We start from the raw sequence: 21,825 nt of genomic DNA, 5'->3' as shown, positions 1-21,825 counted from the left end.
ACAGCATGTAGTAGCTCTTTGATGAATATTGACTAAATAAATTAAATGAATTACAGAGTTTGGGGAAGACGAGGCAGGGGTTGCACAAAGGTTAATAAAAATATGTTCAGTTCAGCAAATATTTACTGATCTCCTAGGGAGGAGGCACTGTGGGAGATTCAAAGATGAACCAGTGATGGCCCCTATACCGAATTGGTTACAATCTAATAGCTGTTTTAATACATATTTGTGTGTATAGTGCCAGGCCACTGGATATGTCAGCTCATGGTGAAATATGATTATGAACATTCATTTCTTAAAGGAAAATATTTAAAGAAAGATGCCGATTCCTAGAGAGTTAATGTATCTTCATAGTTAGAGAATTTTGGTCCAAGATTTAATTCTGATGGTTGATTGAGGCACAAGTAAGACTTTCCATACATGTTAGACACATTTCATTTTAGTTGCATCTTCTATTTCTTTGCATTTTTACCTGGTGAGTAACTGTGGAATGCAAACAACTTTTTCTCCTTGTCCTTTGTCCTCAGCATAATAGCCTCCTTAAATAATTCTACCTTCCTGGGCAATATAGTGTCCTGTGGACCATTACAAACTGAGCTCCTCACGGGGAGTAGGTGGGAACTGACTGCGTATTCTTCTCTGACACAGTGCTTATTACTTTTCTTTGTACAAAACGTTTAATTGACTCACATTGTAGAACCAAAAAGATGTGTATTTGCTGGCAACTATTTGCGAAAGGAGCGGTACCTATACTACCAGATGATCATAATCGCATTTCTCAAAAACTGGCACATTTCATCAGACATTTGTATTATTTTTAAAAGCCTCTTTGATAAACGTGGCCCCTGGCCTTGAGGTCCTCTCCAGCTAGTTGCATTTGATTGCAATTGTTCATCTTCATTAGGAACTTCACCTATAATTGAGTGCATTCAAGCAAAACCTCGGTAGGTATTTTAACACAACACGCAGTTGCTTTCAAGCTTCAAATCAGAACATCTATCCTGTTGATTTTTCTAATTTCCAAGTTTTTTCTTTGGTTTAGTTACTTGAATAAATTGTTGGATTTGGATCCATCCTAAATAGAAGACCAAAATGCAATGTGTTACTTGATCAATATCTTAGTGCTTTAATGGTCTTCATTTATCCTCCTCCATTTCAGTATTACAGGTCATGTCTTAATAAACTTCAAAGGCCTCCCAAGTAACTTAGAAATCCTATCACTTATCATATTACCTAAAATAGATGGCCTACTCACTGAGGTTTGGAAACTTTTTGCTCTGTAGAGACTCGAAGAAAGTATGTTAGACTCTTTCAGGATGCACAAAAGAGACAAGAGCTCAGGTTACTTCCCAAAAGTCATGGGATTTATCATATGTGTTCTTTAACCAGAGTTCTTTTTACCCTTTCTTCAGTACTCTATAGGCTCCCCTATCAACCTTACTACCCTGACTCATCCCTCATTCAAGCAGCTAGGCCCATGGCATTCATTGCCTCAAGTGAGAGTTGCTGCAGCAAAAGGCAAACAAAAAAAGGTCTCTCACTGGGTTGGGTCTCAATGTTGTAGCATCCTAAACCCAGAAAAATAGATAGGACTCAGAATATATTAAAAAAAAAAAAAAGAGGAATAAGAGCTAACACTGCTTCCCCCATGTATACAGATAACCTCGGGCTTCCCAAGCCTGGGGGAGATAGGAGTGATGAGGAGAGAGCCAAAGGGAGGGGACATGTGCAGACCTGCAACGAGGAGGGACTTGGATAGTAGGGGTCCTCCAGGTCATCTGCTTGGCCTTTCCTCCTTCAATATGCCCTCTATGACCACCAGCCTGCAGCCCCTGGGAACCAGTCAGCCTCCGCAGACTAAATAGAAGACCAGTCCCCACCCTAAACAATGCACTTTGCTTCTGCACAGGGCTGTACACCTCTCCCTCCCAATGATCCCCACAAATGTCCTGCTGTGACAGCAGATAGCGTACCCCTTGTGACCCTTTGGGAGAACAATGCCAATATAGCCCCAGACTTTGTCGGTCCCACTAACCTAACCCAAGTTGCAATAACCCTGAACACTCATGAACGCTTGAAGAAGGACAGCAGCTTGGATACCCCTTGAGGAGCAGGTGGTATGGAAAGAAAAGTCCTCGAACCAGTATGTAGAAGCAACTGGGCTAGAGCTTCCCCAAGCCCCACCCCCTACTGCAGCCCTGAGGCAGGCATTAGTAAAACACACTATTAGATAAGAATTTACTGGAAAGGTAGGCAGTCAGGAAATCACCCCAATTCAGCCCAGCCAAGTCTCACGGAGACCGGAATATCATCCAAGACACAATGCAACACCAGCCATCAATCCATCTTCTCCCCTCAGCAGCCTCCTTCTGCTGTTCCCACTCCAGTGCTCCATGGGGGTGAATAAGGCAGCTACTCCCCCTGTTGCTGGGTCTCTAGTTCAGCTGCTCCTGCTGCTACCAACTAATTCTGAATGTCTGGAGTTCAAGATACTCAAGCGACAGGGCTGATTGGTAAGCTCAGGGCTGATTGGTGGAAGGGCTGGGCTGAGCTCTCAGGCCACAACCCTCGGAGGCCACAGGCCAGCCTATGAGTTGGCTGCCGTTGGATAGGGTACCAATCACTGGCTGGATCCAGTGATGCCAAATACAGTTGGGGAACTGTAGGAATGGCAGTTATTCTGAGAAAGGGGCAGGATGAGTAGCAGATGCTTTACATGCCAGGCCAAGAAAGGATGTTGGTAGTGAAGGGCTATCCTCATTTTCAGTTTCTGAGAATAAAACCCCAGGGGTGAAGTCATCTGGTCAATGTCACACAACTCATTAGCGGCTGAGTTGGAACTAGAATCTAGTTCTCTTCATTTGTAGAAGTTGAGATGGAGAATATAAATATAAATTGAGGGGCATGGACACAACTTTCCAAGTTGCCAAAATTTCAATATCTTTTTTCTCTTTTTGGTGAGGAAGATTTGCTGTGAGCTAACAGCTGTGCCAATCTTCCTCTATTTTGTATGTGGGACACCTCCACAGCATGGTTGATGAGTGGAGCAGGTCTGCATCCGAGATCCGAACCCACAAACTTAGGCCAATGAAGTGGAACGTGTGGGACTTTAACCACTCGGCTGTGGGGCCAGCCCCTCAATATCTTTCTACTGATGTGTCCAGAGAGCAATATAGCAGTACTGACCATGCAGCAGGCACAACACTGGAGAGAGAGAGCTTACTCAGATCTCAAACATAACAGAGAGCACACTGGGGAACAAAGCCCAACTCTCCTGGATTAGAAGGTTCCTAAATCATCAAAAATCCAGTCAGCAGCAGGTCTCCCCGACAGAATAGGAAAGAGAATATAGAGGCCACCAAAATCGCTAGTGTGTGTGCCCATGTGCACCTGTGGCACTGCATGCCAAAGGCTGGAAGCCCCTGGACTTCGCCAAGCACCCGTCACTGCAACATCTCCTATGCGGCACTGTCTTGAGTTGCCTTTTCTGTGCTGGTGAAAGATTGCTGACCTTCATGCCCATGGATATGAATTTGAACTACTCCAGATGTTTTACAAGCCTTTTTATGATAACTCCATGTACACATACCCAAAACCTTGCATTCTGTAAAAGTGCATGTTAAAAATAACAGGGCTTTGGGAGGAAATAATGTTGGGGAAATTGAGACAAAATCTTTGGAACTTTGTCACTAAGGCCCTAACAAAAAGAATAACAACTCTCACAAATATAAAGGCACAGTTCACTTTCCACTGGCATTAGCACACAGCATCACGATCAGTTGACCATTTGCAATTTTAAACCTGAGCCTCTCGCATCCTCCTTACAGATATAAGTCCTTGAAGACATGTGCTTCTAATAGACACTAGTTTCACCAAAACTGAAAATCAGATCCTTTGTTTTAATATGGGAGCAAACATCTTTTTAGCTTCTTTATCTGTATGCTCAGCATCCTCAGATAGCGTAATGCATTGAAAAATGTAACCATTCTTGAAGCCACTAACCCAGCCATTACCAGCACTGAAGGAGGTCACTTCTACAGGATTTTCAGCTTTTTCTTGAAGTCCTCATATCTGGCCAAAGCTTTCTCTTTAATTGTGAGGGAACTTGCTTCTAATTACTTCATACATTAATGTGCCTGGGAAAATCCTGTGCAAATCAACATGACTTCTGCATTATACTGACATCATTCCTTATTTACCAATTGTGTTTCAGCCAATTCACATTAAATAAACATGCATTGCAACAGAAGAGGCTCTAGTGCTTTAATTGTTCTGTTTCTAGGACAGAGGAAGCTATTAGAACAGCACCATTCTCCCTGGCATGTTGGCATTTCCGTTATCAGTTGTAAATGGAACTGCAAACTGTAGATAATAAGCAGTAGCTGAAAGCACATTTAAGAAAGTCACAGTTAGCCCTCACTTTCTGTGAGCTGACGTTGGTATTACTGAGTGGAATGGTTCAACTGAAGCAAATGTCCAATGGAGGAGTCAAAAATAGAGCAAAAGAGTAGAATGAAATCATACTTTTGTGCTTTCTATCAGGGTATGCATTAGATCTCTCAAATGAAAACCAGCGCAGGAATCCCCCAAAGCTAGCAACCAGAGATGCAGGCAAAATTAAGATAAAAGAGTAAAGATAGCTAGAGGCTTCATCTCTTTAAAATAAAAAAAGTATGAAGACAAAATTGAGAGAAGGAGAAGGAGATGGGATCATTAGGGTTCTGACAGCCACGTGAATGCTGATGGTGAAGAGTGGAGATGAGGACTTTCAAAAGGAATAACTTTCTCACCATGAATTCAAACTTATTCATGTCCTTGTTCCTTATAAAATAATGTCCTGCACCCCCATGGTACACAACCCACTGTGGAAATTACTGCTCTAGTGCAACCCATCAGGGGCACTTAGATGAGCAACATGTAGGGAACATTCCCTCAGGTGCTGTCTCAGCACCAAGGAGAGTTCCAAATCAATCTCCAGGTTAGGCCATTCTTCCATGCTTTTGCCTGTGAGCAACTAAGGGAAATCTAGTCCAGTTGACTCCTTCATCCATCTTTTGGTGTATGTGTGCTCCAGATGGATTCCAATTTCACAATCCAATGAGTTATTTTGTTTCTGTACCAAATCAAGGAGGTCCACTCTCACCTCATTTCATCAGAACCTTGTTCCGGAATTTGTTCCAGATCCAGGCTAGGAAACAAATGCATGAGAATTAAATTTAGGGAACAATGAAAGTGTGAATGCCTATCTGAGAATGGGAGCAATGGTGACCTGCTGTGCCCTGTGTGAGAGCGTGTGTGTGTGTGTATAGAGTCAAAGTCAATCCTCCACTCATGAAAGCTCTTCTATGGAGATGAAACCATTCCTCTTTTGTCCAGCCATTTTGAAATTGAGATATTATTGAATACATACCAGGTGAATTTTTTTCTCAGTTGAAAACATGAGCAATTGGAATTATAACACGAGAACAGCACATTAGCCTTTCATCTTACTTGTATCTGTTTAATCTGTTTCTCCATGAGACTTGTTTTTTCCTTGAAACAAAATAAGAGCATAAGAGAAAATGAGCTATGATTAAGGTTACCTTTTTTTATTCTTGCATTTCAAAAGAATGATCTGGACCAAGGAATACTTTTGTGAGGTAAAACAGATGATCCTCTAAAAGGACTCCACAACATGTGAGTATTATTGATTTTTCTTCCTAAGTCATTTCAGTGATACAATCTTGAGCCAAGTGACCATTGATAGTAAATGATGTCCAGCCAGACACTCAAATCTCAGACCTGCTTCTCTCAAAGGCTTAGCACTTCTGGTGAAAACACATACATGTATTTTGAAGTACTAGAAGTATATGATAGAAGATGTAAACTTCCGAGGATTTTTACGTATTATAATAAGTCTAATAACTGGAATTACAAAGGAGAGAGTGAAAGGGAGCCACAATTCCTGAAAGGTCTTTTTTTTTTAATGTCTTTATTCAAGGCTTAAGAAATTACATTGGCTAGATCTACCGCTTCCTAAACCTTAAAGTCAAAAAGTGCCGATACTAAATCACCTAGGATGTAAATTTCTCACATCAAAGGACATATAATAAGACAACATTTCAAAGTGTTAAGTAGCGGCACTACCACCTTAAAAGGTCAGTGATGTCATGATGCATGGGCAATAGGGTCCAAGGGACGTTTTTTACAATCCCTGGTGAGCCCCCTCTAAAGCTCTAACTTAAACCATATTCAAGTCAAAGTCCTAGGAGAATTCAACACCAACGGTTCGTTTGAATTCGATAAAATGCCAAGGGTTTAACCACAAAATTCAAGTCAAGTCTTGGGATCCCAGTAACAACAAACAACAATCCCAACCTTCAGTTTCAATTTATAATTTCCCAACCATGCATCTTCTCTCTCTCTCTCCTTCTGCATCTCTCCCCCTTACCACCTCCATCCTTAGGGCTAAGATGATTCTGGATTGGCTTATGTGGTCCTTGGAAAATCAGAATACCCGTGGACTACACTGGATCTATCTAGTGAAAAAGAGCAAATACTCAAGTGAGAAAAAATGTGGACACTTTAAGACCACATCATAAGGTTTTCCCAAGATCTTCTGTGAAATGAGCAGCATTTAAATGCTTAATCAATGCATGAGAATCTTGGGGTAGGCAGGGCCAGGGGAGAACTCAACAGGATATACCTCCAAGGTTATTCTCCCTGAAAGGCTCCCAGAGCTAAGCTTTGTATCACCTGCATAAATAGGTGACACGAAAATTTCCATAGGTTCATGGGCTCATGAATTTGGCCAACCAGGTGGCCAGGCATTATCTTTGTTTACTGAAGGGCAAGGCTGCTCACCAAGTAGATATTCATTAGATTTGCCAGTTCCAAACAAGTCATCAACTGATATCCAGCTGATCAATTTAAATTACAACTAACTTCACTGTAATTGCTTCTCTAATTATAATGATGTTGAAAGATTTTGAAAATTGTCTTGGCTTCTTAAGCACTTACTATAACTTTAACCTCCCCAAGTCCCAATTGTGGGAATCTGTCCATCCTGTGCGCCCCCCCTCCCCCAAAAAAGTCCTATGGAAAATAAAGGGAAGGTAGAAACAATGAAATGGGATGAATTTTCTAAACCCAAGGATTAGTTTTGTTTGGAAAGTCTGCTTTCACCTTGTCTGAAATACAAAAAAGCCAAAAGCAGGCTGGCCAATTCATTGTAAACTGGAGGTGGTTTAAGGATTGACAAAGGTGCTTGACTGGAATGATGGACAACACTGGGGGTGCTGAGGGACACAATCAGTAGATTGCCGCCTATTCCCATTTGTGTTAATCGTCATATAATAGCTTGTTTAAGTCTTCTCACCAGCCTTAATTGCAGGCTGGGTTCTCACCTTTGAACTATAATCTTCTAGTTTTAATTGTAAACAATAAATTGTCTTTCAAATTCTTTCACTTTTCTTCGCCTCCATCCTCTCAAAATGGAGTCCCCATCAGCTTGACATCAAGCAGAAAGTATAGTGGAAAGAGGCAGAGAAGCCAGTGCAGGCCGTGGAAGTCACCTCTGAGCCATACTTCAAGGAGTGAGAATACAGGACAGGAGGACCCAGAGAACCCGGCCTCGATGAACAGCAGCTAGTTCACCCACCACTAGTGGCCCAGTTCACTGTGGCCTGACTTTACCTCCACCCTCATCTCCTCCTTCACAGAGACCTCTGAGGGAAGCAGTCTTGGCCACTTAAGCAGTTAGTTTCCCCGAGTCTGCGCCAGACATTTCTTTTTAATTGTCTATGGGCCTCAAGAAATAAATGTTACACAACTGAGGTCCTTCAACTTGTTCTAATATGAATCACAAGCAGATCTCTCGATCCACCGGGTAACATTCCCATTTATTCCTTTGTACCTCATTCAGGGCCATTAATCACTCCAGCAGCCGCTCCTTCTCATAGGAGATGTGGGGAAATGATAATGTTTTATGTGAGTAATTAATCCTGTGGCAGATGTGGAGTTTCCAAGACTACTACCATTAGCACATTGACAGGCTTCCGAACACATATTCCAGCACTGGTTAGTAATGATTTTAATCTGCTAATGCTATGCTACTCATAAACAAGAAACATTCAGGCCTTAAGTTTTATATAAGTGCTATTATTTGCAAAGGCTTTTCAGAGACGACTAGTGGTGAGGTTTTTATATTCTTAATGCTGCTGTTGAATAAACAGTGTCCAATTAACATCCCAGCTGGAAGTACACCATTCCTCAGTTCGGTTTCTTTCTATAATATTCAACATTCGTAAAGTGAATAAAATAATTCAGAGTGAAACTAATGGCCATTTGGGGGAAGGGAAAATAAGAGTTCTGTGCTGGATTATTTTTCTAGTGATGTGGCTTTTGGTCACGGAAATTACAAAAATGGCAAATAGAGCTACAAAAGAAGATGAGAAAATACTGGCTGCATTTAACAATTTAAAAGGATTTCCTAAAAATGCAAAGCTGGCACATGTACCATCTTGGCCTTGCCTGGTGGCTGCTGTGTGGTATTGACATCCAGGAAGCTTGGGTTCTTACGTTAGCTATTTATTCAGAGCTGATACAGTCTACAGTCTGAAATTTACTTTTTCCCCCCTAGTTTACGTAAGGTAACAATCCCTAGATAGTCACAGTACCTCCTGTCTATCTTTCTGCTTGTCACATTTTCTCCTTAAACATGTTTTAGTTATAATAATAAATTGCTATCCATGGTAAACGTGCTTCCTCATAATTTTGCTTCATGCTGAATGTGTAAAATGGCCACTGTCGTTGACAGGCTGTCTGTAAAACTAACAGCAACCACGGTGTTGCTGCAGGAACTAACTCAAGGTCAAACCCTCAGTGTTGTGGAGGATGAAACACCGTCTCTCGGAGAATATTGTTTCTTATTGTTTCATGTTTAACTTGACGAAAGGAAAGGTCTCCTGTCACAAAGACTTTGCAACAAAAAGTTATTTAAAAAGAATTTTTTTTAATCAAATAATTTGGGTAACCGTTTGCCTGTGGGTTGAGAAGGAATGCCAATAATGGTGGCAGAGGGATGTGCCAAGTTACTAAACAAATGGATCCCAGCCTGGTCAGCACGCTCCTGTCAGCCAGTCAGTCTTCATCTTACGCCAGCATCTGCAAACCTCTTTAGCCCAAGGCACCACACCAAGGAGAAAGTTTTGTTTATTCGTTTTGTTTAGGCAGTTATGTTATGATCCATGAATAAAATGATCCTTCATACGGGAGCCCATCATTTAGATAGACTGCACAAGTATGCTTCAGGCAAAATACGATTAACACTCCTAATGTCCCCCCAGGGAAACAGCTAGGAGATAGTGTCACTCAGGGGATAACATTCCTTTCTGCAGTCACCCAGAAGACCCTCCTTTCTCTTACCTCTATTTCCTTTGTCTTTTGGTCCAAGGAAAGGGCACTAACATTTGATGAGTGTCTATGAGCGTATACTATGTCCTAAGCACTCTCCAGCCTTATTTCATCCTCAGAACATCCTCGCGAGACAGGAATCATTTTCTCATTTCAGATGAGCCACAGCAAGGATAATTAAATTGTTCCTGGCCCAGAGACTCAAATGCAGTTTTTCTGGCTCCAAACTCTGCTTTCATTACTATTTCTTCTCATCCTCCCAGTACCAACCACGTTCCCTGGAAATTATTCTTCAGGCTCCAGAATGATAAAATTATCCCTCCCTTGGAGAAAGGCAAATTTTAGCTATCAATTTAGAAGCTTATATTATCAAAGGACATTTTTCACCTTACAGAATATTTGCCAAAGAGTCCATTTAAACTGAAAGCTTCATTGGTGTAACCAAAATTTCAAAACTACATCCAACTTCAAAGTTTGAATCTTCTCATTCCTGTTTTCAATAATTCTTCTCTTGAACAAGTGACATAACAGTATAAGGAGATAATAAGTGCCTTCCCCACAAACAGGTGTAAATCTTCTGATCAAATTCATCAGTTTTGGTGACTTAACTATAAGCATACCTCAAAGACTGAACTGTGTAGCTCAAAGGCCACATGTTATGTACCTAAAAGGAAATAATAAGCCTGACAAATGGTGAATTACATTAGTTAATTCATGCCTTTAAAAACTCTTTGCATTTTATTGGTCTCATGTAGATACCATGGACTCATGTGAGACCTGCAATCTTCTTCCTTTATCAGTCTAAAAAAGGCAGACAGCATTTTTTTCAATGGCCATGGCCTTTGGAAAATGTACAGTCATGATCCCAAGGTGATGTTTTAAATTCTTTCAGTCATTCTTTTCACAGCAAACTCACATTTTCATAATACGTTTCTTCCTTAAATTAACCAATGATTATTTTGCACCTGCAATGAGCTAGGCTGTGTGCCAGGCTGCCAGTGACAACAAGCTGAAAAGGTGCTGTTCTTGCTCTTGTAGAGCTTACCTTCTAGATCAGGGGTCAGCAAATGTTTTTCTGTAGAGGGCAAGAGAGATAATATTTTAGGCTTTGTGTAGTCTCCATTGCAACTACTCAATTTTGCCATCATAGTACAAACAGCCAGAGACAAGAGATAAGTTAATAAGCATAGCTGTGTTCTAGTGAAAGGTTATTTACAAAAGCAGGCAGTGGGCCAGACTTGGCCTGCCTGCCATAGTTTACTGATCCCTTGTTCTGTAAAATGCCATGTTGCCTTTTATTATGTGTATCACTCAAGTAGCCAGTCCTGGTGGTCTAGTGGTTAAGATTCGGCGCACTCACTGCCACTGCCATCTTCATTTCCTGGGCAGGGAACCACACCACCCATCTGTTGGCTCATACTGTGGTGGCTGCATGTTGCTGTGATGCTGAAAGCTATGCCACCAGGGTTTCAAATACCAGCAGGGTCACCACGGTGGATAGGTTTCAGTGGAGCTTCCAGACTAAGACAGACTAGAAAAATGGAACTGACCACCTACTTCCAAAAAAACTGGACATGAAACCTCTAATCAGCAGTGGAGCATTGTCTGATACAGCTGCAGAAGGTGAGAGGATGATGCCTAAAGACTGGGCAGGGTTCCTCTCTGCTGTACATGGGGTGATAGGAGTCAGAATCAACTCCACTGCACTAGCAACAACATTGTTCAAGGAAACCTAACAATATTTTAAATTAAACTTTTTAATTTGATATAATTATAGATTAACATAAACTTGTAAGAAATAATACAAAGGAGGGGGTGGGGCAAATGGATGAATGTGGTCAAAGGGCACAAAACTTCCAGTTATAAGATGAATAAGTGCTGAAGATGTAATGTACAGCATGGAGACTATAGTGAACAATACTGTATTATATATTGGAAAGTTACTAAACAGATCTTAGAAGTTCTCACCACGGGGCCGGCCCCGTGGCCGAGTGGTTAAGTTCGCGCACTCTGCTGCAGGCGGCCCAGTGTATTGTCAGTTCGAATCCTGGACGTGGACATGGCACCGCTCATCAAGCCACACTGAGGTGGCATCCCACATGCCTCAACTAGAAGGACCCACAACTAAGAATATACAACTATGTACCGGGGGGCTTTGGGGAGAAAAAGGAAAAACATAAAATCTTAAAAAAAACAAAGTTCTCACCACAAAAAAACTTGTAACCATGTGAGGTGACCAGATGTAACTAACCTTGTTGTGATAATCATTTAGCAACATATATGTATATCCAATCATGACATTGTACACCTTAACACTACACAATATTATGTTAAAAGATAAATTGAGGCATGTTAAACTTCTAAAAGTTTGAGTAAAACATTGATTCAAATTGGGTAGCACCAGACTGGAAGTGATCAGAAGCTCTCCACTGACAGGAGCTAGGGGAAAGGCTTATAGAGAAGAGGTGAAGGCAAAGCAAGGAAATGATTTTATTGGCTGCAGTTTAAGTAGTTGCATTATTTGTGAAAGCCTAGTTGGCTGTGATTAGCTGTCTTTAGGTTTTGATTTCCTAACCTTGAGGCATTACAGGCTTAGGTTTTAGTTTGCTTATGTAGGCTACTAAGGCTTTAAAGCCAACTTAGTCTAATGGCCTCCTCGTTTAATTAATTTAATCTAAATAAAGCTGGAAACATTAATTAATTAATTATTTTTTAAAGGAAATAATGCAGAGAAATCCTATGCACCCTTTACTCAGTCCCCCAATGGTATTATCTTCAAAAACTAGAGTATGATATCACAACCAAAATCTTGACATGGATACACTCAAAATACAGAACACTTCCATCACAATGAGAATCCCTCACGTTGCTCTGTTTATAGCCACATCTACTTTCTGCTCCAAGCCTCCTCCTTAACCCTAGCAACTATTAAGCTGCTCTCCATTTCTATAATTTCTACATAACTTGGAAGGGTAAAAATAAAATTCTCTTCTACTCCTCTTACTGTTACTACAGCACAGAGAGTCACATCTTACTTAGCAGTTAGATTCTAAAGCTAGTAAATAAGTTGAAAATTGATTGCATATAATCAAGTTTATCCTCAGCAATTCTTAGAAAGGTACCATTTTGTAGGTACACACACCAACTCATTCTAAACACGGTAGAGCCGACTCTTCCTTCAGTGGTAGACCAGATGGCTTTCTCTTTGTTTAGGCACCTAAAGAAGTCATTTGTTCATATCCAGGACTATGCAGTTTTAATCATTAGAATTACATTCAGCACTTCAAGAAGAGAGGCATGTGGAAACTGAGGTTTCCAAGAAAACAATAGCTCAGCTTCCTATCTCAAGGGTTTGACACAGCGTGTGATTCCTCTTGGAGTGGAACATCCTTCTTGTCCCTTCCGTGTCTCCTTTTTGTTCTTTAACACCAAGCATATATTGCTTAGTATTAAATATATTGATGCCTCTCATTATCACTGGGGGTTTTACAGTATAATTCACAGTCTTGGTAGAGCTCATCTAACTCAGTAGAAATAAAACTGCTGCCTGTTTCTGTGCTAGTTCCACACATTGGGTTATACTTTAGGCAGCTGACTTCTTACTACTGAATCTGTTCTTAAAAAAATGAAAACACACCCTTTCATTTAGTAGACAGTATCTAGTTTTGGTATTGTCATTTTTGGCATACTGCATGAGGATTTCTTATCTAAAATTGGATCTTTATTTTGCACATTAAGGAGACAAATAAGTTTGGTTCTTGTTTTTTTGGTCTATCGCTGCTGTCGCTACTGTTTTTAGCTCTCATGCAGTAAAAAATGCAAACACCTAGAAAGAATCAGTTATCTCCAATGCTAAGGGCTTGATTGTCTTCTGATTTTCAAAGAGCTTGACTGATGTAAACCAAATCTGGTTTTTTGTGTGTGTTTTCTAAAGGTAGGCATTATTCAAAGGGAGCATTCTGATATGCCAAGTTTTCACCTAGAGGGAATTTTTACAGTCAAGTTACAACCCTCTTAAAATAAGGTTATAATGGGAAACACCAGGAGACAAACAGTAGTCACTTCAGAAGTTCCCTTTAATAGCAGGATAAGCATTGGCTATTTTTTCCTGAAAAATATTTGAAATACCTAAATGTGTTCCACCTTTTTCCAGCCACGCACCTTCTAAATAATTTCCTAGTACAAGTGGAGGTTTGTGGCTGAAAGAGCAGTTCAGGCTGTCTGGAATGTTTCCTTAGATTTCTGCAGCAAGCTTGTGCCCTTCACATCAGTCACTCTTTACATGAAAGAGACTTGATTTAACTCCTGCCCAGCTGCACCCCCTTGGACTGTTATGAAATGGAAGCTGATATTCAATGCATGAGCTTGATCCTGAGAGCCTCACAATTCACAGCCTTCCCCAGTGGGAGTGAAGCCCTCTCTCTTTAGCCTTTGCTGTGCACCGTGGCTAGGCCTCTATTTTAGCACATCTTTCATGCTGCCTTGTAGAATAATTTCTAGGGTACATGTTCATTTTTCCAACCAGATTCCAGGATCTCAAGAACAAGAATATTATTCCCTACAGCATCTAGCACAGAGTCTAGCACATGGTGAGTGGTCAAAAGGTATGTGTGAGGATAAAGACCCTGAGAGCTGTGTTTACTGCAGTCAGTGAAAAAGATCTGGGATATCAGATTTTGGCGATACAGAGGGCTAGGGACACATTGATCTTAGATAAACTACAGCAACAACAAGTTTTTAACACATTTTAGGGAGCACAGGAAAGTAAGGGAAATCTTAAAAGGAAGAGAAAAAAGAAATAGAAAGGGGCCAGCAAGATGAAACTGAAGCTGAAGGGGTAAACAAAAAACACAAAATCTGGAGTTAATCTGAGAAGTTCCAACATTGGTACGGGGTACAGGTGGCTAAGTTCTGTGAATGCTGCAAGTTGGGGGAGCTGCATCTGGGAAACATGCGTTAGCATGGCTCCTCCAGATAAGCTGAAGAGGTCCGAGGTCAGTAGCACCCCACTCCCAGCTCCAAGGAGCAGCATACACAGAGCCTCTCTGAAAGAAAGTGGCCCCAATTAGGGTCACCTGATTCCTAAAGATTAAGTCAAACCAAGTAGGAACTCATAACAACGACAACAAATCACCAAACACACAAGGAAATAAGCAGCTATAAGTGAATTCAGCAGAAACAAAAATCCATAGATGTAGTGTCCTGATAATTTCAATATGGAAATAATTCTAAGATAGAGAATATAAAATATGAAGGAAATGGTTTTTTTAGTATGTAATTTTAGAAGAAAACAGCAAGCTACAAGAGACTTTACAAAATTATCAGGAAGATTTGAATAAGAATCCAACTAAATTGTCAGAAATAAAAAACATGAGCATTTAAATTTACAACTCAGTTGAAATGTTGGACAGCAGATTATATATAGCTGAAGAAAAAATTAGAGAACTGAGTGACAGACATTTGAAAGTACAGTGTAGTGCAGAGAAGATGAAGCATGAAGTATTAAGTAAGAAGGTTATGAAATCTTGTAAACTGAATTTTCAGAAGAAGAGCAAAAGAATGGAGGAGAGACAATATGCAAGAAGAAAACGTCTGATGACTTTCCATAACTAATGAAAGGCAAAAATCTTCAGATACGGGATGCAGAACTTACGTCAAATAGCATAGATACAAACAAATTCACACCTAGGTATATTGTAGTAAAACACCAAAATACCAATGACAAAGGAGTATAAAGCGTGTAGAGAAAAAGGTAAATCACCTGCAGAGAAACAATTAGATGGACAGCAAGATTCTCAAGAGCAGTGATGAAAACTAGAAGGTAGTGGAAGAGCACCATTACAATGCTAAGGGATGCAAACATCAACTCAAAACAAATTGAAAGAAACAAATATTAAGTATTTAATTTAAATAAACAAATACTAAGAGAGTTTACCTGGCAGACCTTCACTAATGGGAGATATATTTCAAGAAATAAGGAAACTCCTCAATACAGAAGATCTAAGATACAAGAAGAAAATAAAAAAAGAAATTGGCAAACACGTACATAAACCTAAAAAACATTGTATAAAATAATACCGATGCTCGTGTCCAAACTAATGCACAAAAATAGAAGGTAATTTGGAGGTTGCTTATCAGGATAACAAGTACTTTTAAGTTGTTGTATTGTTTGGAAAAGCATTTAGATAAGACTTACTTTGCACTCTGTCAAGATAAATATACATAGTAAAATTTCAAGTATACACACTGAAAAAACAGAGTCTATATCCTCTGAACAAGTGGAAGGAAAAATAGAATAATAACATAAAACAAACTCAAACAATTTGGAAAGAGAAAGAGAAACACATAAAAGTCAGGATATAGAAAATCCACAGAGTGATATGATAGAAATAAATCCAAATGTATTAGTAATACATTGTAAGTGAATTGAGTTTTCCTGCTAAGAATTAGAAATGATCAGACTGGAAGAAAAAATATCCAGCTACGTGTTTTTCACAAAAGAGAGTTTTAAAATTGGGACATGGTAAGGCAGGAAGTAAAAGGAGAAAAAAATACACAAGGTCAATATGAACTACAGAAAACAGAATTAGATATATTAATTCAGAAAGAAAAAAATGGGCTTAACAAATATGTATTTTTTTAAACAAAGCATGTCTCTATGGTGAAATGTTCCTCTCAACAGAAAAATGTAAAAATTCAAAAACTACCTACACCAAATACAGACTCAAAATATATAAACCAACAAAATGATAAAACTACAGATAAAAATTAACAGATCCATCATTATAATGGAACTTTTCGAAGTTAAAAATAGAAATACCCTATGACCCAGCCATCCCATTACTGGGTATCTATCCTAAGAACCTGATAACAGATATCTCAAGAGTCCGTTGCACCCCTATGTTCATCGCAGCATTATTTACAATAGCCAAGACGTGGAACCAGCCTACATGCCCAGAAACTGATGACTGGATAAAGAAGATGTGGTATATATACACAATGGAATACTACTCAGCCATAAAAAAAGACAAAGTTGGCCCATTCACAACAACGTGGATGGACCTCGAGGGCATTATGTTAAGCGAAATAAGTCAGTCAGAGACAGACGATCTCTATATGACTCCACTCATAGGTGGAAATTAGTATATTGAGAAGGAGATCTGATCGGTGGTTACCAGGGAAAAGGGGGGGTGGGGGGAGCGTACAAAGGGGGAAGTGGTGTATCCACAACATGACTAACAAAAATGTACAACTGAAATCTCACAAGCTTGTAATCTATCATAACATTAATAAAAAAAAATATAAAAAATAAATAAATAAATAAATAAAATAAAAAAAAATAATGGAACTTTTCGATACATATGTCTCAGTTCTTGACAGGTCAAGCTGACAAAAACTTGGCAAATAGATGAAATTTAAAATCACAATCAAACTACTTGACTTAAAGGACATAAATAGGATGTGTACCTAACGGAGAATACGTAGTCCTCCCAAGCACAGATGGAACAGCTATAAAAATTGGCTGCACAGAAACCATAAAGTAAGCACCAACAAATTTCCAATTTTAACCATAGTACAATCAAGTCAGAAAACGAATGTTAGAAATGTGAGGGTTTTTTAAAACTCATACAAATATAAAACAGACTTTCAAATAACTCTTAGGTAAAAAAAAATTTCTAATAGATATTTTTAAATACAAGTAAATGATAACTGTGGCAGGTAAGCACCAGAACAAACACAAAAACAGAAACTAGAAACTTGGAGGGGGTATTTGCCACAGACATAACCAAAAATGGACTGGTGTTCAAAAGGTGTAAAGAAGTGCTGGTAATCCATAAGCCCAGCACCCAAGTGGCAAAACTAGGCAAAGAGATGAACAGATGTTCTAGAGAACAGGAAACAAGACTGCAAATAAACCTATGAAAAGAGATTCGACCTCATTCTCAGTCTTTGAAACACAAGATCTCATTTTGCAACCATTAGATTAGCAAATATCAAGAGACTTGATAATACTAAATGTTGGCAAGAGCATGGAAAAAAAGAACCCAGCGCTCAACTATGAGAGTATGAATTATAACAACTTTGCAAGAAAATTCTGCATTATTTTGCAAAGTTGAACTTGTAGCCAAAATTTACAGTGCTGGGTAATTACTAGAGACTCTCTTGTGTATGTACACCGGGAGACGTGGACAGAATCGTTCAGAACAGAATGATCGCAGCAAAAAAACAAGCATTAGACCAAATTTATATGAACGATATGGATAAATAAATTGTGGTTTACTTAAACAGTGGAATTATACTGCTATGAAAACAAATTAACCATAACTATGTACAAGAGCATGGATGAATTTTAGAAACATTATGCTGAGCAAAGAGTACATAAAGTATGAAAATAAATTTTATGAAGTTCAAATAAAATCAAAGCTAATTATATATTGTGGTAAAAGCATGTGTGTAGTACATCTGTGGCAAAAGTTCTACTTAAAGGACAAGGAAGGGTTGGGAGTTGGGGAAGAAATGGTACTGTGTTTCTTTTGGGGGTGCTAAAAATGCTCTAAAATTGATTGTGGTGGTGGTTGCACTACTGTGAATATCCTAAAGACACTGAATTGTACCCTCTAAATAGGTCAGTGGTATGGTATGAGAATTATACCAGTAAAATTGTTTAAAGAAAAAAGCAAAGGAATGATTAAACACTAAAGTTCAGGAGGGTGGTGGCCTTTGATAATAGAACACGGGGATCAGGGAGATAGAGCGTAATTTCAGAGATGTTTCTTACCATTTTATTCAAGCTTGTAAGTGTATATGTGTGTGTATTTTTCCATATGTGTCAAATATTACATAAATTTAAAATGTTCTGAATAAAACAAATCTAAGTATATTTCCCCTAGGGAGACCTTATTTTGAGCTTCCAAGAATTCACATAAGGAAAGTTCTAACTTTAGAAGTGACCCACACCAGGATTCTTATTTTGGGAATAATTGAGTTTGTATGAACAAAGTGAAAGAAATTTCTAACACTAAAAGCCTGTGGTATGTAAGTTTTCCCATAATAATTTAAAAATCTAAATACATGTTCGGAGTACAAGAAAACAGCGGATATTTATATCACCACTTTGCCCTTGCAAGCGTTTTTACAGCAAAGCTGACTTGTTTAAAACCTTTGTACATGAATGTTTCCATTGGACTTGAAAAAATAAGTGCATGCCTTTAACTTCTATTTAAGACTTTTGCAGTTGGCCTTAAGGCATGGAAAACAGGACTGTACTAATCTGGCTAGAGTTCTAGCTATAAATTCTACAATGTTTCGCTCTTCCCCTTTCTATTTTCACAAAGAATATTATTTATTTCACAGGAAGAATAAAATTGCAAATAGTAAGAATTATTATATCTAAATTGTATTCGACCAAAATTAGTTTTAAATTACGTCACTCTTTGTGTCTTCGATTTGTATATCTAGAAACAATAAGAAATGTTGTTTCTAAAGTGCATCATGTGAGGATCCCACTGGATCTCAAACACAGCCATTTAGAAGAACATTGTACCTATGATATGGCTCTTTCAGATAGAAAGATGATAGATGATAGATAGATAGATAGATAGATAGATAGATAAATGCCCTGGTTACACAAACAAATCACACATCTTTCCATCTCTGAGGGCAGGGGGAGGAATATTACATATATAAAAAACTTTGCCCAAACCTCCATCCTAGGCTTCCAAAATGAGGTAAACACCTCCCCACCTCCACCAATAGTAAAGGAATAAATCTCCTGAGACAAAACACTGGATTCCTCTCATTCACTGCCACTGCCATGGCATATTTGAGGGCTCAACCACATCTAATCCCTGTTCTAAAGTAAATCCTTAGCGATATCTAGTCTATATAAATCAAACACAAAAGCCATTTCAAATATCATTTGCATACTTTGTTCCATTTGATATTTATCAGAGCCCTATGAGGTATAAAAGGGAGATTTGGTTATTTCCATTTTATAGATAACAACACTGAGTCACAGAGATCTTAACTAACTCACAAGGATTTAATAAATCTATAGAACTGGGACATTTTATTAACCCTCTTGGAGCCTTGATTTCCTCACCTGAAAAATGGGGATAAGAACAGTACCCATCTCATGGGGCTGTTATGAAAATTAAATGTTCATAGATGTGAAGAATTTAGAATGATGCTGTCACATAATATATGCTATATGTTAGCTATTATTTTTGTTATGCAGGTTCCAGGATCAGTGCTATTTTTATCATACCTTGCTAACACTTGTAGGTTGCCTGGTTCCTATTCCAAGTTGGTAAAAATGTGACTCAGATCCAGCTCTGAATAACAGAATGTTAGAGCTGGGAGGCACCCTAGAGTTCTGTATGGCCCAACCTTCCTTTCTGGAATCCTAGGATCTAGAAAGATCTAGAGCATAAGATGAGTAATCTGCAGAACTGTGTCTAGAACAAAGCCTCCCAGTTCCCAATCTTCAATCTTTTCGCAGCAACTAACAGAATTGATCCAACGTCTCTCGGAGCCTTTCCTTACTCCTGAGATTTGGTCTAATTATAATTTGGTCTTACTATTTTTGATCTTATTATTTATATTGCCCCCAAATGTGTCCCTTCCTAGAACCAGCGGGTTTCCTTGATCTAGCAGCCTGGCCTGCCAGAGATCTAATCTCCCTGGCAAGTGTTTGCTTAGCAGTTTGCCCACCTAAACTGCTATCTGTCTTCACCTGTGGAAATGTCTACAGTGTACACATTTGTTTGGCTACAAGATACCCAGGTAGAAGACTTCGCACAACAAGGGCTTTTCCTGTCATTGCTAGAATTTTACCTTAAAGTTCTGGAAATAAACATAGACTTTGTAAAACAGTGTCTTAGAAGGACTTGACCAGCACATTCTTTTGATGTCCCCATATTTTTTTTACATGCCAGGCCAAATATTCTTAAGTTGATTCATATTAGTAAATTCTACGGTCTCATTTGAGCACCTCCAGCAGAGTCTGTAAGCCCCAAACCTTTCCCTCTTTTACTTGTAAGATGTCTTAAGTTCCACCCAAAAAGATTCTTCCTTTCTCGAAGGCAGTTCTGTCTTCCAGAGTCCCTCCTTAAAGTGCAAATGCCCTTCAAAAAGCAACCACTTCAAGAAAGCAGTTTAGCATGACTGTCAGCTAGGCTCAAGTCCACAATCTGTAGGAATCGACTAAAGATAGGGCCATCAGTGGGGGAATGGGGAGGGGAGGCAGGTGGGCTGGGGACGTTCCTGGAAGTAGAAGAAGGGAGGCACATGTTCACCCAGAGGACAGAGTCACTGAAGACACTGTGGGGGAGGAGGGAAATCCAGCAAAACCATACTTCTCCCATTTTACAGTATTTTGGAGGAGTAGCTGATACAAAGAATTAGAGAGGTTTGCTTATAGGGGCAGCGGAACAAAACAATTTTGTGGCAAGTCACCCAGAAACGCAGAATCACAGGTCACCAATTTAACTGGCTTCAGTACCATGATTTTGAAGTTGTCATAAAAAACGTGTTAAATCAGAACAAAAGTTTTATTGTCCTGTAGTACTGTACACAGTCTTTCTAGAATAAAGCAAATACTTCTATGAGCTGGGAGAGGGAACCATATGGCTAAGAAAGATTCTCCACTGATACTTGATTCATGTCTAGACTCCCTGAAGAAACTTAATGTGTATCTTGAGATTCAAGCTGAGAGATGTTTTAGTATTTATCTTTCCTAATTTTAAAGGTGATGCCTTTTCTTTGTGAAAAATGGAGAAATTGAAAATGATAACACAGTACTGTTTCTTATTCATCAGATAGGAAAAAACTGAAAAGTCCAATAATACCAAAAGTAGATCAGCATGGAGAGAAATAGAAACTTTAATAGACTGCTGGTAAGAGTATATTTTGTAAGAACCACTCTGGCAAGATCCAGTAAAGCTCAACATGCATGTACCCTGTAATCCAGAAACTCTATCACTGCGTATCCACCGGGGGGAACTTTCACACCTTTACACCACAAAACATGTACAAAGATGTTTGTTGTAGGACTTTTAATAGCGAAAACAATCTCTCTGTTCCTCAGAAGTGATAGAGATAAATTGTTAAATAGTATATAGCAGTCAAAATTAATGAACTATATCCACAAATATCAACATGGATAAATATCACACATATCAAAATTTTTAAAAGGCAAGTTACAAAAGGATATGTACAATATGATACCATCTGGTTATAATATTAACACTATATATGTTGTTTAAGATACATACATATGTGGTAAAAACATAAGACATAGTTGTGAATGATACACAGCATAGTAAATGGATGAACTCAGGCTGCCAGTGACAGGAAATCTAAAATTACAGTGGCTTAAATAAGTTAGAATTTCATTTGTTTGTCAAATTAAAGTCCAAGTAAGCTGCTTAC

The 21,825-nt window shown here is 39.0% G+C and overlaps 1 long non-coding RNA gene across 1 annotated transcript; it reads right to left on the bottom strand.

Annotated features, from left to right (window-relative positions):
• Positions 1–4,249: 4,249 nt before the first annotated feature.
• Positions 4,250–19,774, bottom strand: LOC111767955 (uncharacterized). Its single transcript, XR_002799917.2, has 4 exons — positions 19,661–19,774; positions 9,406–10,468; positions 5,411–5,532; positions 4,250–5,188 (listed from the first exon to the last, which is right to left on the bottom strand). It is a non-coding gene; the product is annotated as an uncharacterized lncRNA (long non-coding RNA).
• Positions 19,775–21,825: the final 2,051 nt, after the last annotated feature.

Source organism: Equus caballus, chromosome 14 (assembly GCF_041296265.1).
Source record: "Equus caballus isolate H_3958 breed thoroughbred chromosome 14, TB-T2T, whole genome shotgun sequence".
NCBI lineage: Eukaryota > Metazoa > Chordata > Mammalia > Perissodactyla > Equidae > Equus > Equus caballus.
Note: the sequence above shows the minus strand (reverse complement) of the source record. Positions and strands in the feature narration are given on the sequence as shown.